Source organism: Rhea americana, unplaced genomic scaffold, assembly GCF_003343005.1.
Source record: "Rhea americana isolate MKP2758 unplaced genomic scaffold, rheAme1 scaffold_80, whole genome shotgun sequence".
Lineage (NCBI taxonomy): Eukaryota > Metazoa > Chordata > Aves > Rheiformes > Rheidae > Rhea > Rhea americana.
The window spans coordinates 3,766,070-3,792,903 of NW_028186979.1; the positions used below are offsets into that span (position 1 = coordinate 3,766,070).

The following is a 26,834-nucleotide window of genomic DNA, read 5'->3' on the forward strand; positions in this document are numbered from 1 at the left end:
TCAATATCTCTGCAATTCATGTTACAGATTACTTAAATGAGGCGGGAGAGACACCTGGGAAACATATAATGCAAATTCCTTAGAATTATGTGTGACCTTTATGACAGTGTTAGAATCCAGGTTTCCAGAGCTTCAATCATCTGCCGTAACTATAAGACTCTCCTTTTGTTCTAGCAGATCCTGCCTCCTCCATCGCATACCTTTCTTCTCTGCAGCAAGTGAGCTAGAGATACTACAGGCTGCAGCTTCCCTACCTAGTCTCCATACCAGGCCTGTCCTGTGTACCAAGTTCATGGCAAGTGAGGATGGTATATCACAAAACAGATGCATGGCACGGTGAATTAAGGTAAAAAAAACATCCAACAACCCCAAACTTGCAAACAGAAAAAGCAGACTTCTGTTATGGGATTTACACAGGCTCCCACTGAAATCAGTGTAACTGAGCTCTTTAGATCCACAACATACTTCTACACTATTTGAAATGGACCTGTAATGGATAGCAGTAGAAGAGATGCAGCCGTTTGGGATCCTGCCTTGAGTGGGATGGATACTTCTTTACAAGTAGATTTCATTATCTCTTTGCATAATGGTAAGGGAATATATTTCATGTTTATGGAGGCCTGTCTTATGGCCTTACAGGACTTTTTCTTGCCTGCTGCTTCCTGTATTCTTCTTTATCTCTTCACCTGTCCCCAAATTTGTGTTACTATCCCATCTCATCCTGTTCTGTGTCCTGCTTTCTGCCCCACTTCTAGCCATATGCTCCCCATCTTGTGCTCCTTATGTTCCTCATTTTGTCCTCCTTGCTACCATTCTTTGTGTAGCTGTACTCTCTGCTCTTCTTCACTTTTTCCAACTCCTGGTAAAACTGGGTAGAGAAAAAGACTTGCCTACGAGGACTGGAAGTATATTTGTCTTATGTGAGAGCTGCAGTATGGAGTCTTCAGAAAATTTTGCTAACAAATTGAAAGATGTCAACTGAGCATACTGAAATTGATTTTTTTTAAGTTTACCATATTTGGTTAGTTTTCCAGGAAACTGKCAAAAGACCGAACCTTCAACTGGCTAACTTCCTGTCAAGTTTAAAGGAGTCATTGTGATGGCTGTAGGTGTTGGAGTTCTTCAATAAACTGTTAAAAGCTTTTGTGAGCTTCAGGGGGAACAGGCCTCTGAAGTGTGTTGTTAATATTAGGTGTTATTCTTATGCAAACAGTTTTCTACTGATGGGAGAAAGGGAATCAAGAATATTTGGATTAGGAAGGTAAGTGTCAGTGTGGGAGACTGATGTAAGTTCAGTTTTTCCATGAATGTCATTTGTCTGGTTTAATTTACTGCTGCTGGGTAAGTGTATCTTCTGTACTGGGAGCAGTTTGGTCTTTGCTAGTGAAGGATGATATTGATGAATATTGATATCTGCTGTTGGAGTAAATGYTGCTGTAGTGTGATAATACCATTTAGCTATTGCTCGCATTTGGTAGTAAAATCTCAGCCTTTGTCTGACACTTCCCTCATACCTGTAGTAATTACTGTTAAATTCTATTTCTTGAGGTGAAACATATCACATTATTGCATGTAACAGTATTTCTCTGCATCTTTTCCTTCTATATCATCTGGTACTGAAGAGTTCAAAGAGCTCTGGGGAGCACAGTCAAACCTGCTTTATCTGTGTTTCTATCTCCTTCCCTCATATAGATTGCTTTTCTTCCTTTTGGCCTGTGGGTGAGGAAGGATGCTGACCAAACACCGAACAGTTCCCTTTTTCATGCTGTTAACATAAAAAGTAGAGGTATGTTAGAACTTGTTCTAAGCACGTCTTATGAACCTCATGCGAAGTGGCTTCAAAGCCTGGGGAAGAGAGCCATAGGGCATTCCTGCTCAGCAAGATGGTGCACAGGTCTAGCTAGACACAAAGCTTTGGCAGATCTCCCTTGGGGCTCTCTGTTTTCTTCCCTGGCTCTGACCCAACAAAGATGAGTTGTAAATGGGAGGACAGGGGAGCCAGGTGGAGCCAAATGGTGTCTCTGAATGGTAAGGTGTATCTTTTTAAGGAAAGAAAACAAATAGCCTTTTAATGGCTTTTCCTTAGTTAAATGCTACTTGCTCTGCCAAAACCYAATAAACGGTGCTCTTATGCATAAGGAGGATAGGATTAGAGATCTTCTGGGCAAGCTTGACATCCACAATCCATGGGCCCAGATGGGATACACAGGCCGCTCTCCATCATCTTTGAAAAGTCATAGAGGACTGGAGAGGTGCCTGAGGACTGGAAGAAAGCCAATGTCACTCCAGTCTTCAAGAAGGGCAAGAAGGAGGACCCAGGCAACTATAGGCCAGTCAGCCTCACCTCCAGCCCTGGAAAGGTGATGACATCCAGAATGAGCTGTTCCATCTGCAGACATATGGAGAAAAAGAAGGTGATCAGGAGTAGCCAGCATGGATTCACCAAGGGGAAATCCTGCTTAACCGATCTGATAGCCTTCTATGATGGAATGACTGGCTGGGTAGCAGTGGACGTTGTATACCTTGACTTCAGCAAGGCTTTTGATGCTGTCTTCCATAACATCCTCCTAGGTAAGCTCAGGAAGTGTGGGTTAGAYGAGTGGACAGTGAGGTGGATTGAGAACTGGTTGAAAGGCAGAGCTCAGAGGCTCATCATTGGTGGCGCRGAGTCTATCTGGAGGCCTGTGGCTAGTCGAGTCCTCCAGGGCTCACTACTGGGTCCCATCCCGTTCAACTTTTTCATCAGTGACCTGGATGAGGGAACAGAGTGCCTCCTCAGCAAGTACCAGATACCAATCTGGGAGGAGTGGCTGATACACCTGAGGGCTGTGCTGCCATTCAGGGAGAGCTGGACAGGCTGGAGAGCTGGGCAGAGAGGAACCCCCTGAGGTTCAGCAAGGGCAAGTGCRGAGTCCTGTACCTAGGGAAAAATAACCTTGTGCACTAGGACAAGCTGGGAGCTGACCTGCTGGAGAGCAGCTCTGCAGAGAAGGACCTGGGAGTTTTGGTGGATGACAAGTTGATCATGAGCCAGCAATGWGCCCTTGTGGCCAAGAAGGCCAATGGTCTCCTTGGGTGCACTGGGAAGAGTGTTGCCAGCAGGTGGAGGGAGGTGATCCTGCGCCTCTGCTCAGCCCTGGGGAGGCCTCATCTTGAGTCCTGCGTCCAGTTCTGGGCTCCCCAGGACAAGAGAGACATGGAGCTCCTGGAGAGAGTCCAGCGCAGGGCTACAAAGATGATCAGAGGGCTGGAGCACCTGCCCTATGAGGAACGGCTGTGAGAGCTTCTCAATGTGTTTAAGTACCTGAAGGGAGGGTGTCAAGGGGATGGGGACAAACTCTTTTCAATTGTCCCGTGTGACAGGACAAGAGGCAATGGGCAGAAATTGAAGCACAGGAAGTTCTGCCTGAACATGAGGGGGAATTTCTTCCCTGTGAGAGTGATGGAGCCCTGGCACAGGTTGCCCAGAGAGGTTGTGGAGTCTCCTTCTCTGGAGATCTTCAAGGCCSGCCTGGATGCAACCCTGTCTCCCATGCTGTAGGTGACCCTGCTGAGCAGGAGGGGTTGGACTAGATGATCTCCAGAGGTCCCTTCCAACCTTACTGATTCTGTGATTCTATGATAAACAAGCAGGAGTGGCAAAAGTCACTGAGACTGTCAAGTAAATTTTATCCTCTTGAAGCTTTTTCTATCAGGAGGTAACAGTAGGGCCCATAGAATTAAGATAAATACAGCTAATTTCCTTTTAATGATGATTTCATTATTCTTTCATTACAAATAACTAGTTCCCTTTTCTAATTACATCGCTTGCTTTTATCCAAGAAAAATTATCCAATCTATAGGATTGTACCATTAAGGTCTCTCATCCATGAACAATTCATTGTGCTGCTATGAAACTGCTAGTTTCATAACATGTCTATATTGCAATAGATACATATAGATTTTTGGCTCTTTTGCTSTTTTGCCAGTGGTCATGACAAATGAGAAAGCAAGTAGCAGGAATGGATGTGCAAGACAAAAATAAAAATGCACGTTTAGCATGGGTTTAAAGGACTGAGTAGTATTAGAGTGAAGGACACTGAGGAACAAAACAGAAATGTATAAAGGTGCKCTGGTACTTTGAAAGACTTCATCAATTGGTTGTCTAGTAAATTCAGAGAGATCTTTCCATTATGCCTGTGATCTTTGCACTTCTTCCTTTTCATCTGTCTTCTTCTCCTTGCCCTACAGCTACCTTATGCACACGTGTTATCCAAAGAGGAGATGTGACATCAGTCAACCAGATTACGTAAGGTGGGGAGGGTTGGTGGCAGGCAGTGTAGTTAAGAGTATGTTAAAGATGTGAGAAAGRCCTCAGGGCCGCAGGCAGGTCACTGCAAACCAATATGATTAGTTTGATTTCCTAGTCTTGTGTAGCTCTGATGGCCTAGGGATGTAAGCAGGCACAGCTGGTGCAGGGAGGTAATGTCTCTTACTAGATCAGTTGATAGAGTTGTAAAAAAAAAGACAGGCATTGTGTCTGAAAGCGTCCAATGACATTTCCTATATATGCTAGACAGAAGAGATTTTTTTTAAAAAAATTACGCTATATAATGTTAGGGCTAATAGGTACTTGAAAGTCAAGTATTGGTCTGTATAGGGAAACTGACTAATAAAGGAATCATAAATAATTATACCACTGTGGGTAAGCTGGGGTAATTCCCTGTGTGGAAACTCCATTCTAGAAAAAAAAAAGCCGCTTTCATTCTGAAATAGAGTGTCTGCTAAGGGAGCAACACCAACAAAACTGTAGTTAGTAAATTATTCACAGTGTAAACAAACCATAAGAATAAAGGAAGTAAGGGGAGAAGACAGAAAAGACAGAGGTGTAAAGAAAGTAGACAAGTGGTTATCCGGAGTTATCTGTGGGACGATGTGATGTAATTGTCTGTTCTCAGATGAACTTCATAGGCTAAAACAAAGCTTGTAGAAAGTCTCAGAAAATAAGTTCGTTTCAAGGTATGGTATTTTTTTCAAACTCAGTAATGAAACATTCTTGGTCTTCAATCAGCTTAAGCTGGAAGTAGGATATGTATGTGTTGAATTATTCTGTAGTTTGTAATTACAAGATTCTTGGTTATAAGTTTAATTAGGGCTTAGTACTATCTTCCTCATGCAAAGATCAGAAACTTGAGGTCTATGAAAAATGCATGCTAAATCTCTAGCTAGTTATGGTTATGTACCTAGTACACAATTAATAAAGYCATATATACAGGATGGAATAATCCTGTAGTGGAATAGAGATTGATATTTGCTTATATGTACTGGGCTGAGTACACTTTGTTAAGTCAAGAACAGGGCACTATACATGCATCTTTACTAATTAAATTCATTGAAGTGGTTAACGTACAGCATCTTTGCTTTACTGAAGCAAAGTCATCATACTTATATGTCATCATTATAAGGAAGCTGTGTAATGATGGCCCATGTTAATGCAAATTGTATCGCCTAACTACATATATTAACGTTATAGAAAGCCTCAGATAAGCAGGATGAGCAACCATGGAGCTACAAGCAAGAAAAAAAGCTCAAGACTATTGAAAGAAGTACCTAGGCAATGAATTGCCTCCTACACTACTGGGATGAGGTTAGCCAGGGGAAATTTTGCCTTCTGGAAAAACCTAAATGAGAGCGTGTTCTCACTTCTCCCTCTTCGGACATTCTGCTGGTAATGAGAAAGTAGAGCTTTCTGTTGAGATAATGAGCTTGCTTACAATATATAGCACAAAAAATAGTAAGATCATACATTGCTATTTGCTGTGTTGGCAGGTAATACCATTTCTGCAGTAGGAGATATTTCTGAATGGAGAGATTTAAATGTGAAACTTATCCGTAGATGACTACAGTTTAGGAGTTTAATCTGAGGGGGCTAGATGTTCACTATGGGAAACAGTAACACTGGGAGACGTTTTCAGATTTAATTTCCATGTGTTTGAACACTGGAGACTTTCAAATTAAATAATCAGAGAAGTTTTAATTACATTCCAGGATTTATTTCATTCCATTTCTCTATTGGACTCCTCCCAGTGCAGCTAAATAGTTCCTGCTCTTGTCAAATTATTCTTGTTTGTGTAGCTTTCAGTATAGTATTTTTGAAAGGTTAGATGTTATTGATACATAATCAGCAGGGCTTCCCTTCTTAATAACAAGGAATTCTATGAATTAATTTAATTTCTGTAAGTTCAAATACAGTGTTTTTATAAATCTTTGCCTATGTGTGAAAGTTACGCAGGGATCGTTAAAATCGTAAGATAATGAAGGAGAAAGCTGTACTGTAAAAGATTATGTAAAGTGTATCAAATATTTCATAATTACTGCTTTTTCTGACATTACTGATTACCACCCTTCTTAGCCATTTCATTCAGATATTTTCTTGGAGAGACAGCGTAATATTGGAGGAAAACTGGTGCCCAGTTTGCCCTATCATTTCAACGCCACTCTCATGGAAGCAGGGTAGAAAATCAACTTCTTTCTTCTAACTTTTCAGAAATACATAGTTCTGTGTAAGAAGATTGCAGAACTTTTCTTGTGAAAAAAGAAACTATATTCTTACAGTATTAGTTAACGCAGTTGCTTGGTATATGAGAGATATCTTTTCAAGCTCTTAATTTGCCCTGTTTTAATCTATTGGCTTATTTTAAAAGTAGCGTGATCTCTCTTGTCTTTTCACTATCTTGAGTACACGAACCTTTTCAAAGCAGATGTTTCACTGACCATTAATTTTCCAGCAACCCCACCTCATGTTACAGCAGATAATTCTGGACCAGAGCCAGCTGTTGTTTTCTGTCTTCAGTCCAAATCTTTCACAGAAAATAAATACACAAAATCTCCATTCTTCACATATTGTGGAATCAATGAGCATGGTATGGAAGAAATGTCTGGTTCTGAAACATGATGCAGAAAATAAAGAGTTTTTTATTATTTATAAATAGGTTTTTCCTCTTAGCATGCCTAGTGTAAAAACTATGTCGTGGCTGTCACACTATTGCATACAGGAATTTGTATCAGAATCATTATAAATAGTGTTATGTAAGAAGAGAACCTTGAAAGACATTTTCCTAGGACACGTCAAAAGCAAACTTTCTGTGCACCAGCTAAAAAAGTTCAACCTTCTCAAGGCAACAAAAAGAAACTATGCCAACGTATTTCCATAGTCCAATCAATGCCTTTTTAAGAACTATCAAAATCTAAGTCTTTCACGTATTGTTTCCCCAAATATGATACTTTATAAAGTGGGCCAAATGCATGAAATATTGTTTCATTAATTTGAAAGTCAATTTTCTCCCTTCTCCATATATTCAGTCATATTCTTTCTCTATCTCTATCTCTTTCTCTTCTATAGAAAGTAGCAATCAGTTGCATCTCTCAATTCTGGAAGGCATTTCTGCTTGAAATGGTTTTAATACCTGAAACATCATATGGAAGATGAACTGCTTTGGAGCTGGTTTCATAACCTGCCCTATTAATGGACCATTTTTCTCTTGAGACCACCATTAGAAATACTAACGTTATGTTTAAGGTTTTGAACTATAAGATACTTACACCATTTCAAACAGCTCATTTCGATTCAATTTTTTTTTCTTAGAAAAAAGTCCTTTGGTAAAAATGACTGGATTTAAGGTTCATCAGAATTGGCAGGTAGTCAGAATTTGTAGGAGCTCCTTGCTCATCCATGCAGCTTTCCAGCCCCCTTTGCCCGACTTCTTACTCATAGGGATGCATTGATCTTGAGTTTGGAGGAAGTGATGCTTGAATATTAACCAGCTCTCTTGGACCGCCCTTCCTTCTATAGCCCTCGCCCATGGGATTCTTGCAAGTAAGTCCCTGAAGAGGCCAAAGTTTACTCTCCTGAAGTCCAGGGTTGCAGTCCTGCTTATTGCCTTGCTTCCTCCTTGCAGGATCCTGAATTCCATTATCATGGTCACTGTAGCCAAGGCTGCCCCCAACCTTCACATATCCAACCAGACCTTCTTTGTTTGTTAGAACAAGGTCCAACAACACAGCTCTCCTCATTGGCTCCTCCATCACCTTTGTCAAAAAGTTATCATCAATGCTCTGCAGAAACTTCCTGGACTGTTTGTGCCTAGCTGTGTTGTCCTTCCAGCAGACATCAGGGTGGTTGAAGTCCCCCATGTGGACSAGGGCCTGCGATCATGAGGCTACTTCCAGCTGTCAGTAAAAGGCCTCATCCACTTCCTCTTCCTGATCAGTTGGCCTGCAGCCACAACAGTGTCACACGTGTTAGCCTGCTCTTAATCCTCACCCATAAGCTCTTGGCTTGCTCTTCACCCACCCCTAGGCAGAGCTTGATACATTCCGGTTGCTCTCTCACACAAAGAGCAACTCCACCACCTCACSTTCTTGGTCTGTCTTTCCTAAAAAGCACCTAGCCATCCATGGGAGCATTCCAGTCATGAGAGCTATCCCACCATGTCTCTGTAACTGCAATGAGATCATGGCCCTGCAACTGCACACAGATCTCTAGTTTATCCCCATGTTGCGTGCATTGGTGTACAGGCATTTCAGAGAGSTAATCAAGCATGCAGGTTTCCCAGGAGGGATGCAAGACTTTTTCCAAGACTTTGTTAGGACATTCCCACAAAAGACAGACATGATTTTTTCCCTTATAGATATAGTTCGAAGTTGCTTAAATTTTGAGTATAGTAACCCTAACATCTCTTTGTAGCCTGTGGAAGGTGATCAGCATTTCCAGAGGACGATTCTTCCCATTTAACTGAGCTTCTGGAGGTGTCTSTCTCTTTCCAGATCCTTAAGCTACTGAGCTCCCAAATAAAATGAAATAGGATGAACATGAGCCAAAGTCTACAAGTATAAAAGCAGTTTGATAAATGTTCATTATGGTTGAAATTTGCTTCTAATGAACCAATACAAAGAGTGTATACTAATTAAGTTTACATAAATCCACTTGGAAGGCACTAAAATGGTAACTAGACACTAGCTGAGGACTGTACCTAGGGTTACATTTCAAACTATATTTAAAGCGTCATTTGTTGAGCGACTGATTTTATCCTTTTGCTTCATACTTAAATACTGTCAAAGTCATGCATTTTCAGCTGGAGAGGAATATTCTATACTGCTGATGCAGTTGGGTTTATTAGTATGCTGGCATGTGGAAATTTAATTGCTTTGAATGAACTGTAGTTGTAGGGCCTGATAAGTAGRATGATTGTCATCAGGAGTCATTTAGCGCTTGGCTTTCGTAGAGTGCAAACTCCTTATGAATCACTTTAAAAGGATAAGRCCAGATTTTCATCTGGTGTAAATAAGAGGAAAATGTTGCCTGTTGTGAATGTGTGTGTCTTTTGTATTTAATTAATTACTTTAAGATTTTTCTAATACATCCATAGTAGGATTTACATAATACCATTTGGTTCATCTACGCTTCTGCAATTCTTCTATTATACCTCTCTGGGCATTTTCTGTTTCTCATATATCTTTGTGGAGGGAGACTCAGAATGAACGCAGATTTCAAGGTGAGGATATATTGATTTAGACAATGGTTTAATAGTTTTAGGATTCTTTTTTTTTCTGTACAATACTTACTTACATTTTGTCAGCTTTTCAGAGTGCTGCTGAGCATAGTGATAATGTTTTTACTTTGCTGACCACATCAATAGTCAGATAATTTCTTCCAAGACTGCATATGATAGCATGGCATTTCYTCTGTTTTATGTCATTCCAACAAGCATTGGTTAGGTCTGTATGTACTTATTTGCAACCATATCTCAAGCTTCTATTTTGACTGTCAAATAACATTATGTCACTTGTAAATTTGCTCACTCTTTTCTAGATCATTAATCAAGACGTTGAGCACTGGCCTGCATCTGCACAGTTGGTCTTCAGCCTCAGTGAAAATTAAAAATGTATTCCCACTTTTTTATCTACATCAGTGACAACAGATGTGAGAATTGGCTAAAAAAATCTTCTTGTCCCTGTAGATCCTAGCATTGGTTGAAGATAGAATCAGTTTGGATTAAAAAAAAGTATACTATGACTAGTTGTTGCAGCATCAAAATCTGAGGGTGTTTCCAAGAAACCTCTAGGAGTTGCAGGAGTGGAGTCTRTGCATTAATGTTTCTTACAGTGTGCAGAACCATGCAGTTATTATTATTTGGAATCTAAGAGTCCCTAATTGTTACCTGATCAACAACTAACTGCTGCGGTAGGAGACAAAGTGTGAGCTAAGGTGTAATGAGTGTATGTTCTGCTCTCTAAAGTACACGTAAGTGTGACTGTTGCACTGGAGATTATACACAGTAGACTAGATTGCATTGTGGTCACTGTAAGGCTATGAGTACCTTTTTTCTTTTTCTCACCTCAGACTTTCTAGTCACTAACAGAAAGTGGAATTTCTGCACGTAGCTTGTTTGATCACCGTGGTTCATTCAGCAAGCATGGGATAGCGTGGAAGGCCTATGGCCCTTACAAACTCTGCTGTCTTTTTTTCTTGTGTTATATTCCCACTTCTTCAACTTCAGATGGCTATGTCCTGGCAACTCTGACATTGCCAAATGATTGCCTGGGCCACTAGTCAGCTGTTGGCTTTCCACTGTTTTCATGCTCCTGAAATATTGATGCTGCTTCATGGCAAAGGAGCTACTTGAAACCTGTGTTTAAGTACAAGATCCTCATATGAGAYATTCCCTTCTTTAATTCATCTCATCCCTCAGATGCATGTAGGCAACTTGTGGAAGGAATRGGTTGAGGAGAGAGAGAGAGAGAATGTATGAGCAGATGGGGGAAAAATGGCATCCAATTTGGCAAGGAAGATCGATTTACTTTTTGGCACTTTTTGCCTCCTGAGGGAGCTGAGCTGAGCCTCACTCAGATACCTAAACATTTTTTCTGAGGATGTTTAAGTGCTTCTTTCTACATGTAGGAATCTGCCTGGGCAGCAGGGTGGTTAGGAGTTTGAGGTGATTCTCAAGTATCTTCCAAAAATGTAGCTTTTGATTTCCATGGGATTATATGCCTCTGGTGTTTACTGTTCCTGAACCTCACTGCTACCATGGTTAGAAAGCTTCCAGTTTAAACTGATTCATTGAGTCCCATTTGTTTTTCATATCAAAACACTGCTAATTCCATCTCCCCCCATCCCTCCACTTCCCTTCTCCAGTGTATTTGGAGCAGTCTCCTCTGCTAGATTAAAGAAATTAACTCTGAGGAATTATTATACTGATAGTCAAGGCCCTTCTCACACAACCTAAACTAAGAGCCACCACTCTTGCCTCATCCACATCTTAACCTTGTAGCCTATGCCACAGCCATTCTTCCAGGGCTGTCTTCTCTCTCAGATTTGTCTTTAATCACATACAGTAGAAATATGCTGTGGGTGCTTTTCRGCAGGCAGTATGGGGGGATGTGGGAAGGCCCTGTGCTTGTGCTGTGAGCAAATTTTGTGCACATTTCATATTTCAAAGTGGGAGCCTGCTTGGCTGACAGGCACCACCTCAAATGCAGCAGTTGAGCCTTGAGATTCACTAATACTCCCTGCACAARCATAGCCTAAACCTCCTATACAGTAGGCTCTTCACCACTCCAAGCAGCTTCAGTACCTGTTAAACATAAATTTGTCATTGTTCAACRTGATATACTTGGCACATTCGAGCATTCAAGAGAGATCTCTGTAGGACTTGCAATGCTAGCCTATTGACTTCTCTCTGTTACTGATGGAAATGGGTCTTATACCTCTTGGCAACACATCTAGGTTTCTCAGTCCTACATCACATTAGCAAGGGGTTGTCAGATTATACTCCACTCGAAATGTGAGGTCCTTCTATTTTGCTGCTAAAGGATGGGCCTCCAAGCTTATATCAAAAATTMTGATGTTAATTCCTAAATATGTGGCTTTATATTCCATGATCTTCAGTTTTATCCTGCTTGTGTTACTCAGTCCATTTGTACAATACTCTGATCCTCCTCTGCATTGACAAAGCCTTTCAGTCTTGTAATATGGTCTAGTTTCATTAGCGTGTTTTCATTTTCTTGTGCCAAGGTCATTAATGAAAGTATGAAATAAGATCAGTTCCAAGGTTTCAAGCTTGAAGAAGCCTTAATTGGTTGTGCAGGATATGTTTTGCAGATAAACAAAGGACACAGCAGATCCTCATGGGGGCAAATCAGCCTAATCCTGGTGACCTTTATTATAAAGTTATCCTGATTATTCAGAGGATGTTACTTCATTTTGGTCTTTTGTCCTGCATACAGCAAAACAGTTCCTTTTCCTATGGCCTGAGTAGCCTTATAAGGAATAGAATAGGATTTGGAAGGAGCATAGTTTGAGGAATAACACCAATATTGAGGTGGTGTGGCTGGYGAGAAATACTAGTCTCTTACTGCTGAGTGCATTTTGCAGCAATTTGGTAAAGAAAGARAAAGAGAGGGTCTTACGGGAGGGTCTTACGGACATTTGGGAAGAGGAGGTAGATATGCTAGCTGAATGCTCTGAATAGCCAGATAAGGAGGCCTTGCAGAAATGCTGTATGTTCTCRGGGGCACAGAGTCAAAAATGCATTGTGCTCCTAGTGTGACTCAAGCAGCCATTTGTGAAAAATAGATATGCCTTTGTATAAAGCATTAATCAAGCTTATTGCATCGGTTCTTGTGAATGGAATACTATTATCATAATTCATGTGTGCATTTTACCTTATTTTATGTGCAGAATTAATCGCACTTTCTGTGGAATGGAAAGACATTTTCAGTGATTTTTGTAATAAATAACAATGAATACTTTGTTAAACACTGAGCTAAACATTGTCTTAAATCAAAAAAAAATTATTAAGCATTTGAAAAGCTGATAGGAGTATTAAAGCCTGTGGACTTTAGGAGGGTTGTCTGCTCCTCTGTGTTCCCCATCAGCTGTTGCTGTGACACTCCAGCCATTTTCCTGTCCTTTTCTGTCTCTCTTTTTATTGTACTAGTGCTCTGGGGAAAAACAAAAGAGAAGAACAAGAGATTCCTTTCCAACTTCTAGGCTTTAAGCCAGTGCTGATGTCCTTTTGACTTTTGCTCATTTTTGCAAGCTCTTTCCTGACCTAAACAAGTCTGGGTTAAAAGGATCTTCCCAAACTGTTGCTGGTCCCCTAGGTGTGTTGTATAAAGGAGGTGCCTGGCTCTTCTGGTAACCTGAAGAGAAATTTATTAAATATGACTTGTATTTTTCGATATCCAGGAAAGGAATAGGAGGGTAACTGGAGAGAGATTTTGGGGCGGGAAGGGTGCAGACWGTTGTGAGGGTTGATGGTTGTTTTTAGGATGGAGTGGCAAAGTGCATGAGAGGCACATTATTAAGCTGGCACTTTTAAGGCTGTCATCTTTTTGGAGGCAGTCWCTTTCAAGGTGTTACCAACAAGCAAATTCATACTTTGTCTGAGGAGGGTAAGGACAGAGCATGACTACATCCTGTTCCCCCAAAATAATGTCCCCAGACTGGGCACAGGCGCATGCTAACCCTGCATGAACCATGCCTGGAAGCTGTGTCAATTCACAGTCTCCATGCTAAAGGAGAGCACTGCTTTTGGCRTTAAGTTCATTTAATTCCAGCAGGTCAACACGAAGTACACTACGAAATGACTGGAAAGCTGCAGAGAATTCCCTATAGCATCTCTTAAAATTGCTTTCTTTTGCCAAGTGTCTGCATAGCCTGGGCTAGGCAGTTTACCCCATAATAATAATTTATGCTGGCTGAGGGCGTTAATTAAAATGTAAGCCAGCAACAAGAGTGTAGATGGGTTTTTCCCCCTTGTTCAGCAAGCACTGTTAGAACAAATCTTTCCTTCCAACTGATGTGGTTTCCCTTTAGCTGTGGGTTTCTTTAACTGATGTGATGCCTCATCATCTGGGTAATCAGATAAGTGGAGGAAGAAGCAACACTCTTTGGGATGGAGATGGTTTGAGGGGAATACAGCAGATTTTCATGTTATCTGTCATCGTATTTGTTTTGAAGAGACAGGTTTTTGCGGTCTCTGAAAACCTGTAGTATAATGTATCATATAATATCCYCTGGAATGGTCCCTTCCCCACTTTGTGACTGAGAGTGATTCTCCAGCTGAGAGAGAACCTAAGCAGCCAGGCCTGCAGTAATATGCAGAAGCAGGTTACCATTCTTGCAGCCTARCTCTATTTTCTTTATTTTTATTGCACTGAGGATCCTAACTAGTGCTGTATCCCCCATGTGCTTTTTTCATACTTATTTTTAGCCTAACACTAAGCACCTGCCAGTGATAGGGCCAAGAGATAGTCTTCTCAAAAAGGCCATAAAGTTCAGGCCTCAGTGTGGGACTGTGGTGGTAAATCAAGTTGCTACCAGCTAGAATACTGAAGAACAGCATTTGGCGGTTTGCCAGAGCACAAAGAGGCAGGTAACAGCCACACCAAACAGGTAGCTGGCAAAATAAGTTGGGATGTCAGTAGAAGAATGTGGGATCATTTCAAAGGAAGGATGTACCTATTTTTATCCTGAAGGGATAGATTCCTCCAGCAACTTCACTGAATCTGGCTCCAGATAAGATTTAAACTTTTGCCAGAGCTTTTAATGAGGAAGGAGCCAATCTACCAAACATGAGTTTACAAACTTTCTCACAAGGATCCTAGGTGAACACAAGGATTACATCTTTCCTTCCTATGGCATTGATCTCTATCAGTTCAGGAAGCAAAAGGGAGAGGAGGGAAAGCTTGTGCCTCCTTGGCTTGAGCAGTCATGGAGCCACATCTGAACATGCAATATTGCCCTTTTTAATTCCCTRTGTTAGTGTTTAGACTGTAGTTCCACTCTTTATCAATCCGTAGTCTTAAGGGGCTCTTTGCACTGGAGAAGGAATTGCCATTCCCAGCTGGACACAGTTGTTACTGTGTATTGTATATTAAGTATTAATCTGAAAGCTATTAAACTCAGAGTCTGTGAAATGTCCTATCCCTCTGACATCCATCCAGMTGAAGTTAGGCATGGAAAGGGAAAGAAAAAGAAAGCCCTCACCTCCCTCATGTCTTACTGTAGAAAATCCCTTTTGTTCCATTTCCCCACATGCTGTGYGTTCTTCTGCAGTTAGGGATGGGTCTGGAGCAAGAACCAGCCAGACCATGAACCTTCTGCAAAGCCACAGGCCAAAGGCACAAAGATAAACCTTAGTGAATCCTCTGCCACAGGAGAAGGGGGAGTGTGCCTTGTGCAGCATCTCTTTCCTCTAAAAGATTAGGGATCTGTCTGGAATGGAGAGGGAACATCAGGAACAAATATCTTGTGATCAGATCTGCTCCCTTTCAGTGAGGTTGAGAGGAAAGACTTGGCTTTTCTCCGGTGCGAATGGTAGGACCTAGAGTAGATTTGGGCCCTAAACTCTGGACATCATACTACCTACCTTGCTGTGTTGATTTTGCCATTCCTGTTGTCCAATTAGCCTGGGTCTAGAAGCTACAGTTAGCACACTTCAGGAGGGTATGACCTACATTTTAAAGTTCACTATGTACAGTATGCCTTGTATGTACAGTAAGGGGCTTATTCCCATTAATACTGCAAGTTCCATTACCAAATATTTGGGAGTATCTTTATTTATTTGATAATGCAGCTATACATCTACCTGCATGGATCTGTTCTGAAAGATGCTAGAGTTCTCCAAGCATTTGTCCTTTGAAGTATTTGTCGGAAGGAAACAGTTAGTTTTTAATGCCCAGCAAAGGATTGTTTGAGAAACAACAGCAACCTGCTCCAAGATAGCTTCTAAGTGTCTGTCCTCAGCTAAAAGGAGGAATATGTCAACAACACTGCATCCTACTGTTAGAGAAAATAAAACTACTTTTTTCCTGCTCAAAGAAAGCGAACTGAAACAGAAGCCTTATAGCTTCTTATCAGATTGAATAGAAAAATTAAGGACATCAATTTTTCCGGACTTTGTAGCTGAAATCTAATCTCTGTCAAAGAATTTCTAAGATGTGCATCATGTCTGTTAAAGCCATTATAATCACGGTAACAGAACTTACACGCTTATTTGTGCTGCGCTTGCCACAAAATACCCTGGTGATTTTTCTTCTGTCCTCATTTTGCATAGCGAGTGAGACTGATTCCATGTTAAAGCTCACAGTCCAATGGTGAAAGTGTATCTGCCTTACTCAGYTGTGTCAGTTAACTGTTAAGAGACATATAAACAATTTAAAGGTAATTATATAAGGTGGAGTCTTGTGTGTTTGCAGGCATTGCTGTGCAACAGGCAGTGATGACTTGCCCATAATATCTTTGGGTAGCTTCTATCACTTTGTCATCATGACTGTACTTAGCATATCAGAAAAAATACCACAGTCTGTATGTGATTACTGTTTTATTTGTTTATGTAGTCACTTCACTGAGTCCATCTCAGCCCAGCCCTTTCCAGAGTTCCAGAAGCACCTGGTATGTTGTCTGCTGAGGGCATTAGGAGCTTTTTAGTGAAAAGTGAAGTGTTTGGAGCATAATGGATAACCACATTTGAGAACGCAGGAAATCTTTACTCACTCTGAGTAGCTCCAGAATACAGGAGATTGTCTGATAAAGCCGCTGCTCTCATCCACTGCATAGATGTCAGTTATGCACTGCTAATAACCTCCATCCTGAAGCGGTATCACATTTCTCTTTTGGAGTTTTTAAAGCTTTATCTGATTCAAAGGTTGGATTTAACCCCTGCTTCAAACACCACCTGAGAGCTTGTTAAAAGTGAATGTTAGACATCTAAGTTGCATTCCAATATTTCATTAATTTCTTTTTTTCTCAGTGTCTGACTTTTGTTTAAAGTCCACTTCCTTGCCTGTTTTTCATATACTAACACAATATTTAGATCACTTAGATTGTAGTGTGGCAGAGCTTTAAAATATTTAAATGGAAGCCAAGGACTGTTTTATAACTCATCATTTTAGCCAAGTCATTAAGAACCCTGAAGTACTGGTTAAGCCTTAGGCCTGAAACACTCAACTGCTTTTTACATTTCAGAAGTTCTGTTCTTATCCACAAATCTAAGGTTCCAAAACATTAGAACATCCTCAGTTTATGAASAAAATTAGAGATTGTGTTAACAAATTTCTCACAATGTTTGTACTCTCAGTTCCTTGTTCAGGCACTTAAATAGCTCATAAACGTCTGAATGATGATTAAAAGGTATGGTGCTGGGAGTAGTTAGTAAGATGCTTAAAGGGTATGGGAACTGGGAGTAGTTAGTGTCTCTGAAGTCAGGGCACTTACTCAGTTGCACTAGTTGATGGTCTGTGTCACCAGGAGAGAAGCCAAGCTGAGCAAAGCACATTTCATCCTCCTTTCAGCAGGACCTTTCATAGGGCACAACTTGTTGTTTACAACAAAGGAAACGTTTCAACTACAACACAGTCCCCAGGGGGTACTTTGCTGTCTCTGTTAACCAGAGGAAATAAGACACACCTTCTCATGTGACCTGAASAACTTCTTTCTGCCACAGTCCTGTGGTAGACAGAGATGCCAAAACTGTCCTGAGGCTGCTGCTTTAGCTTATCAAAAGATGTTGCATTTGTAAAAGATTATGGGCTCTTATGTAGACACTGAGATTTTAAAAAGGCAGTTAGGTTCTGAAATGCTTTAGAAAATCACACCAGGCCCTTCTTCCAATCAAAAGGTCATGTGCTGCTGTGATGGATCCTGAAATAAGAAAAACAGTCTTTCTACTTGACAGGTTGAAAGTGGCATTGCACACTGATACAGATACRCTGCCTAATTTATAACCCAGATTGTTTCCTATCAGTTGAAAACTAGAGCTCCGCTTTGCTGAGATGCTGGTGCATACGTCCTGCAAAGCACTTTGACTTTATTGGCAACTGGGGTTGCTTATCCTCTTKTGAAAAGTTCTTAACAGTTTATAGGAGCAGTTTTCAATAGGAAAGCATCCTCTATGTTCCTCYGGATTATAAATAGATTGTGTCGTTAGCTAAAGGGTTTGCCTCAGTGTTCAAAATTGTTTTATCAATGTAGCTGTCTATATGTCAGTTTGTGGAGTTCAAGCAATATTTCAGAAGCACTGAACATCCGTAATTCCTTGGTTTTTGGGTGCTCAGTTTCAATTTATATATTTAAGTAGGTTATTCATTTTTTGTTTGTTATGCAAATCTGAAATATTCTTTAATGAAGCAAATTTGCTTACAATTGGCCAGGTTAAGTTGCAGTATTTTGTACACAAAAGTATTTTATCCTAAACTTGCTTTTGATAAATGCTAAAGAATTTTAAGGAAGAATATGTCTCCCATCTCATATGTCTTCCAAGAGCATCGCTGTGCTATCAGACATAGACTACATGGCAATCCAGTAGATAGAATTTGGAGGCTAGTAGATCACACTGACTGCAGCAAGGTCCTGAGCAGGTTCTCTACTTGGGATGGCTGGGCCAGGCCACAGCAACAGAATGCTGAGATAAAGAAAATATCAGAAATATACCAGTTAAAATCAGCACAGAGTAAAGCAAAGCAACAAAAAAAAATGGAAAAAGGCTGAAAAGAATTACCCAGAGGTGGTGGTTTAAAATCTGCCCTTATATAACTTGGTGAAGTCACCAAATATGAATTAGGTCCAGCAAGCTCATTCAATTTCTTTTTCTATAAATAGTTTGCTYATTCCAGCAGCATAAATTTAAGGCTTAATAGTGGTTTGGCAGTTTTCAGTTCTTAAAGGGAAAAATCTGAATATTTTGCCAGTTGTTGGTTAGGGAGGAGCTAAAGCATAATGAAACAGCCTGCAACTCATCTCCATCAGAGTGCACTGACTCTAACTTAATGTTTGAACTTAACCCCTTTCTGGGATTTGACATGTCTGATTAATAGGAAAGCATAAGAAAGCCTAAACCTCAACCTAAGCTTCCTTTCCAAGAACCAGCATGACTGCCAGCATGACTCAGCACTGGAGTCTCTGAAAATCTTTCAGTGCGGGATTTTAGCACCTCAGGTTGAGTGACTTGGCAAAATATCCCTGCGTTTTTATGTAGACCATTTTCTGTATAGGCTTTTGGATTTCTGAGGAACAAGAGAAAACCTCCAAAATATTTTTATGATTATCACTTATGACTTGAGTTTCCCAGGTCAATTTTGTGTTGCTAACTGGAAACGCAGACTTAAGGCTGTAGTGGGATTACTAAAAAAGCCAGATAGGAAAGAGAAAACAGCATYGTGGATAAAAACCTTCCCTCAAGCATATATGCATAACTAGGCTTAGGGACATGAAGAGGGACTCCTCAGCTCCAATCCTGGGCTATGAGGTTGTTTTGTGAAAGCTGAGGAGATAGYAGAGATCTGATCTGCAAGAACATAAACCCTGCAGCGAGGGAGGGAGCTGAGCAGGGTTGCCAGCGTGTGTTGATGAGGAACTGACAGCCTGGAAAGCCTCACTTGGAGCTGGCTGCAAGCAATGCAGGCTGCTCCTGCAGCTCCTGAGGAGGAGCCAGCTAGGCCTCTCTGAGCTAGGAACAGAGAATATCTGTATATCAGATATCTGTATATAAGGAACAGAGAATATTCTGTATAGCACAGAATTACAGTCTGTGACTCTGTGAACTGCTGTCACRGGCTGCTAGTGGGAATCACAGAATCGTAAGGTTGGAAGTGACCTCTGGAGATCATCTAGTCCAACCCCTCCTGCTCAGCAGCGTCACCTAGAGCATGTTAGACAGGGTTGCATCCAGGCCGGCCTTGAAGATCTCCAGAGAAGGAGACTCCACAACCTCTCTGGGCAACCTGTGCCAGKGCTCCGTCACTCTCACAGGGAAGAAATTCCCCCTCACGTTCAGGCGGAACTTCCTGTGCTTCAATTTCTGCATGTTGCCTCTTGTCCTGTCACACAGGACAACTGAAAATAGTTTGTCCCYRTCCCCTTGACACCCTCCCTTCAGGTACTTAAACACATTGAGAAGATCCCCCCTCAGTCTTCTCTTCCCCAGGCTGAACAGGCCCAGCTCTCACAGCCGTTCCTCATRGGGCAGGTGCTCCAGCCCTCTGATCATCTTTGTAGCCCTGCGCTGGACTCTCTCCAGKAGCTCCATGTCTCTCTTGTCCTGGGGAGCCCAGAACTGGAYRCAGGACTYGAGATGAGGCCTCCCCAGGGCTKAGCAGAGGCGCAGGATCACCTCCCTCCACCTGCTGGCAACACTCTTCCCAGTGCACCCAAGGAGACCATTGGCCTTCTTGGCCACAAGGGCTCATTGCTGGCTCATGATCAACTTGTCATCCACCAAAACTYCCAGGTCCTTCTCTGCAGAGCTGCTCTCCAGCAGGTCAGCCCCCAGCTTGTCCTGGTGCACAGGGTTATTTTTCCCTAGGTACAGGACTCTGCACTTGCCCTTGCTGAACCTCAGGRGGTTCCCCTCTGCCCAGCTCTCAGCCTGTCCAGGTCTCTCTGAATGGCAGCMCAGCCCTCAGGTGTATCAGCCRCTCCTCCCAGMTTGGTATCATCAGCCAACTTGCTGAGGAGGCACTGCATCCCTTCATCCAGGTCATTGATGAAGAAGTTGAACAGGATGGGACCCAGTAGTGAGCCCTGGGGAAAGCCACTAGCCACAGGCCTCCAACTAGACTCCATGCCACTGATGACGACCCTTTGAGCTCTGCCTTTCAAATAAACCTTTTCAGCTAAAGTGGTTGTAGTTGGTCACAGGGAGACTATAATCTAAACCTTAGCATAAGCTGTGGCAAATCCTCCACAAGAGGAAGGACACAAGCTCCTCCTCTCACTGATCTTGCCTGGGGAGTCTCCAGAARGGAGTGTATGTGCCCCAGAAATCATGGCAGGACTAAATGACATGACAGGTGATCAGGAGTAGTCAGCATGGATACACTAAGGGGAAATTCTACTTAACCAATCTGATAGCCTTCTGTGATGGAATGACTAGCTGGTAGATGAGGGGAGAGCAGTGGACGTTGTGTACCTTGACTTCAGCAAGGCTTTTGATGCTGTCTTCCATAACATCCTCCTAGGTAAGCTCAGGAAGTGTGGGTTAGACGAGTGGACAGTGAGGTGGATTGAGAACTGGCTGAAAGGCAGAGCTCAGAGGGTCGTTGGAGGCCTGTGGCTAGTCGAGTCCTCCAGGGCCCAGGGCTCAGGACTSGGTCCCATCCTGTTCAACTTCTTCATCAATGACCTGGATGAAGGGATGCAGTGCCTCCTCAGCAAGTTGGCTGATGATACCAATCTGGGAGGAGCGGCTGATACACCTGAGGGCTGKGCTGCCATYCAGAGAGACCTGGACAGGCTGGAGAGCTGGGCAGAGAGGAACCCCCTGAGGTTCAACAAGGGCAAGTGCAGAGTCCTGCACCTAGGGAAAAATAACCCTGTGCACCAGGACAAGCTGGGRGCTGACYTKCTGGAGAGCAGCTCTGCAGAGAAGGACCTGGGAGTTTTGGTGGACRACAAATTGACCATGAGCCAGCAATGTGCCCTTGTGGCCAAGAAGGCCAATGGTCTCCTTGGGTGCACTGGGAAGAGTGTTGCCAGCAGGTGGAGGGAGGTGATCCTGCGCCTCTGCTCAGCCCTGGGGAGGCCTCATCTTGAGTCCTGCGTCCAGTTCTGGGCTCCCCAGGACAAGAGAGACATGGAGCTCCTGGAAAGAGTCCAGCGCAGGGCTACAAAGATGATCAGAGGGCTGGAGCACCTGCCCCATGAGGAACGGCTGTGAGAGCTGGGCCTGTTCAGCCTGGGGAAGAGAAGACTGAGGGGGGATCTTCTCAATGTGTTTAAGTACCTGAAGGGAGGGTGTCAAGGGGACGGGGACAAACTATTTTCAGTTGTCCCGTGTGACAGGACAAGAGGCAATGTGCAGAAACTGAAGCACAGGAAGTTCTGCCTGACCGTGAGGGGGAATTTCTTCCCTGTGAGAGTGATGGAGCCCTGGCACAGGTTGCCCAGAGAGGTTGTGGAGTCTCCTTCTCTGGAGATCTTCAAGGCCGGCCTGGATGCAACCCTGTCTAACATGCTCTAGGTGACGCTGCTGAGCAGGAGGGGTTGGACTAGATGATCTCCAGAGGTCCCTTCCAACCTTACTGATTCTGTGATTTTGTGATTCTGTGATTCTGTGTAAATTCTACTTTATTAYTTATGTCCTTATTCTTTAGAAATCACACAAATACATCACAGTCATCCCTGCCTTTGCTGTGGATGCTCTGCACTGAGGACACCCCAGAGAGAGGACAGTGGACCGGCTCAAATTGCAGACCTGGTTTGTGTCACTGGCACATCTGTGCATACAAAGCAAGTACACTTAAAGGGGCTGTGCCTCAGGCTACCCCCAGAGCACCTTTGTGCACAGCATGGGCTCTCCTCTGTGATCTGAAGAACATACAGGGCTGGTGCTTCTCCGCTCCACTATTGCACCACAGCTTCACGAACAACCACCACCTCAACAGTCAGCCCTTTCCTTTCAGAAACATACCCAGCTCAAACAGGAGAGGACTGAATGTTCTGTCCTGATCCCAAGAGGATTAGCTGACCTCTGCAAGATTTTTCTTATGGATTTTTTTCAYGAATGGCCCCTGCCATTACAAGAGTGGGATTTTGTCCTTAATAAGTGATAAGACTTAAGTGATAAGACTCCCATATCCCGTACTTCCATGYGGATTTACCTGGGTCCTCATGGTCACCAAGGTCCAGGTGATCTACACAGAACAGCAGTTTTCCTTTCTCCTCTCCTCTCCCTCTACAGGCATTTTGCAGTGGAGTTTCAGTCCTCTTGTGCTTTAGCCCTAGGATCTTGCCTCTCCTTAATAGTATCTTTTACTTCAGGCAAGGCATATCTAAAGCCATAAGCAGAGAGGTGTTCTTCATAAAGGTTTCTGAGATCTCATTTCTATTCATTGTGCAGACAGTATTTTTTCTTTTAAAAGGATAAGGAGGATGTATGTTATTAATTAACAAATGTATTAAATATTTCAGCAAGGAAAGTGTTTTAACAGGCACTCCTGGTTTCACACACTATTTACTTACGATACCTTAGGTGAAAAGTGTTGCTTGAGGGAAAATGTGATATACTTACACCAAGACAGAGTTTCTCTCAGTCCCATTCATTGCATTTACTTGGCTGTGACCCTGGTCAAAAGAGTAGTGAAACTAGTTCATAAATTGACTTCTGTCAGCAGCCTGATGAAAATTAATGCTGGTTTGGACTATGCTTGACAGTGCTGCTTAGACATTTACATATGATGTACATTATGCTATTTACGTATAGAGTACACTATACAGTAATACAAGATACTATCTGTAGTTTGATAAAATTACCTGTGAGCTGGTAGGTCTGATGCAATACACCTGTGATCAGGGACAGTTGAAACAGGGTTTGAAAGTGAGCAGAGTAAATGCCATGAAATCAGTCAGCACCAATTCTTTTTAACTTTTGATTTCAGAGACAAGAGGGAGGTACACATTCTCTTTTTCTCTGTATTTTAGTATTTAAAATAACTTCTTTAATGCCTGAAAGAAAAAGTGAAATAAAGAGCAATCTGCTTCTGTATTTTTTTCAGCCACAAATCAAATGACGTTTTGGGAAGATTACAGTCCTTACCGAGTAAGTGGTTTCAYGTCAAATAATGTTGTTAGAAGTCATGAAGTAGAGCAGGGAGAAAGGACATTTCTGTTGTTTCCTCTTTACTAAGAATTGTTGTTCTGCTTCTTGGCTATATACAGGAGAGAATTCAAACACAACAGGCTTGTTCTACTGTCACATATATCAGCGCAGATCAATAACTCCACCAGAGTCAGGACTCATCTGCATGGGAAGTCATATCGGTGTAATTATAGATAAATTGCTACAGTTATGCCAGTATAATCTCCCATGTGGATCCTCTTATTACAGGATGAAGAGTGACTTTTTTCAGCTTAATTTAAACCATCTCTTAATAATCATAAACTGTGTTGAAAATGGCCACTGTTCATATTGGAAGAAAAATGCTCACATGGGGAATTAGGCTGCCAGCATGATTAATTAAATTCACACCTTCCTTTATACTGGTATAATTTCCCATATCGAAGCATCCATGGTTTGTGTCAGGTTCAAGTCAGTATTAATCCTTCTTTCAGCCTTTTTATACCTCTGTTGAGATTCTGCTGCTAATAAGCTGTCCAAAGAGACATGAATGTCCTTTCTGGTCTTACACAGTGGCTGGCGAAAGCCGAAAGTATAATGATGTAATCATGTCACTTTAATAAGACTTTACAGTTATTCTCTCAGATCTCAAAGCAGTTGATGATGTCCAGTAAATATTACTGTTCCTAGTTTTACATCCTTTTTTATTTATACTTTGTACCAAAAATGAAATCTTGGCCCCACTGAAGGCAATGGCAGAAATCCCGGTGGTTAGAGTGGGACAGGTTTTTGCYCAGACATTGCAGAGCAGTTTTCCAAAGGTTACCTTCGTTTCAGTTCCTAATCCTGGACTCACCCCCGCTAAGATGCTGTTGTCTTCTAAAAGCATTAGTAAATTCAGTAAATCTTCTCCCTTGAGACAGGTTAGTTTTATCATCTTCAGTTTTGATAGGATGGAACTATATGCACAGAAGCTTGCGCAAGTCTCTGCATGAAGGCTGAGCTGAGGCTGGTAATAAGCAGTCGGATCTCCAGGCTCTCAGGCCCATTTTTTAGCCACAGGGACATTTCTCCTGGTTGTTTGTCATTGACCTGCTACACCTCAGAAACAGAATGATCCTCCTTCTATTTCTCAAGCTGCCTGGCAAAAAGATGTAATATTTTCAAATATAACAGTCAGCAATTCCTGTGCTAGGTAGAGTGTTCTTCAGCAAATGCAACATGGCTGGCAGAATGTGATGTGCTGTTCCGTGTCTGCAGTGACCTTCCCACTAGATAAATCTGTGCAGAGACCAAAGCAGCAAGAATATTCTGGCAGCAGTGGCTCTCCAAACTAATTGGGTGTTGACAGCACTTACATTTTGAGAGAGTTGATGCATTTTTATTCTGTTTAAAAACACACTGAAATAAAATGGATACTCTTCATGGCTATTAAATGTATGAGTTCCTGATTTGGATCTATTAAAAAAATTAAATCCTGTGTTTCTATTTTAGTGTATGCAAACCTTTGAAAACCTAGGTTAGAAATCAGTGCAAAATACATTCTAAGTAATTCTAAAACTATATATTCTAAGCCCTGAAAACRCTATTAGTAAAAACGAAGCAAGAAATAGCTTCTGCCTCTCAGCTTGGTTATGTGAAGATTCAACAGCTCAAACTATGAGGTCAGAAATCTACCTTCTGCATCTTAGAATTCTGATGAGTTTAAATCTGAGATAAAATCGGGCCCATTTTTGAATAAGGGAGTTGCATTTTTTTATGGCAAAGGATGTAAGCTATACTGTCACTTAGCCAGTTTTGACCAGTGTCTGTCTTATATATAAAAGAAGTTCAGTGCTCTGCTTAAAACTGTAATCCAAGTTTCTTCATAAGGAAGTGTACAGAAATAGCCTTCTGTTTGCTTTGGCAGAGGAGAGCACCTGAAACCTGTGCAGGGATGACCCAGGTGTAGAAATGAGGACATTGRCATGTTTAACTCAGCTGGATGGGGCAGCGCCATATAAAGTCAGGGTTGGTTTCTGTCTCTGCCCTGACACAGCTTCCTCTTGCTTGAAGATATAGAAGGCGAGGCAAGTTTACTTTAGTCTTTGCATTACTCCCAAAGCACAACTCTGTATTTTTTACTACAGAGTAGTTTCTCATACRAGAAGATACTATTCTAGTTTGTATCCAGACTGGAATGATTTCTGCAATCAAACTTGCTCCACTTTCTCAGCCTTTGGTAGGGTTCAAATCCCRTTACTTTGCAAATATAGCCCAAAGGTCTTGCTCAGTGAGAGCAGATTTGTAAATGCTATGGTGCATATTTATGGTTCAATATTAGTTCTTTCTTTAGCTGCTATTTTCAGGGACTAGCTGAACATTGTGCTACCAGCTATGCAAGATCTTAGTAGTGTGGCACATACCACCCTTTTCTSTTCCAGTTGCAGATGAACTACTTCGACCTGGTTTTCGCTGATAACAGCACACAACACAATGATGGAGAAAAATATACACTTGAAGAATGAACGTGCCRCATGCTTCCTGGAGAGAAGAAAGAGCAGCACATCTGGTGGATATTGATCACATTTGCTTATTACTGGTTGGATGGATGATGTACAGGAATGTACAGTAATGCACCTTTCCCTATCATTTGTTTCCACCCGCTTTCCCTTGAGGGATTCTTACATATTAGGCCTGCTTCTTCAATACTTTTAAATCTTTTTATTGCCCTGATATGTTCAGCATCCGGAGGTGATACAAATGATCTGAGTCACTCCCGTGGGAAGATGTAATGTAGCTAATGGATTCCCTGAACGCTGCAGTGTCTTCGTTTACTGTTCCCTGTAGCAGGGGTGATTCAGAGACCATGAGGATCACAGAGGGCTTGTCTCATTCCAGATCTCAGAGCAGACCTCACTTCCTCAGAAGACTATTAACCGTTCCTATTCTTCCTTAAATTAATTAATCCCATTTCTTCAAGCTTTCTTTTTGCCAGGCCTCCCTGTACCTCCCCTGAGTAAATRTCATGAGCAGGCCTCTGTTTGCCAGGGTGCAGGGAGTAGCCTGGCTCTGCTGGTTGGTGGAGGCACAGATTGGTAAGCAGAGGTTTCCTTTTTACAGTGCAGGTGAGTGTCTCCCCTACACAGTAGGTTGCCTCTGTCCTCACACAGGATATAGGCTGTCTTTGCACACTATGAGCAAGCCTCCTTCAGTGTCAGCTCCACATGTCATGTGGCTGTGTTTCCACGTGGG

At 42.1% G+C, this 26,834-nt stretch overlaps 1 long non-coding RNA gene across 1 annotated transcript; it reads left to right on the forward strand.

Annotated features, from left to right (window-relative positions):
* On the forward strand, nt 1–26,418 carry LOC146585453 (uncharacterized). The gene is made up of 4 exons (XR_014898002.1): nt 1–1,105; nt 1,693–1,786; nt 23,539–23,582; nt 26,024–26,418. It is a non-coding gene; the product is annotated as an uncharacterized LOC146585453 (long non-coding RNA).
* Nucleotides 26,419–26,834: the final 416 nt, after the last annotated feature.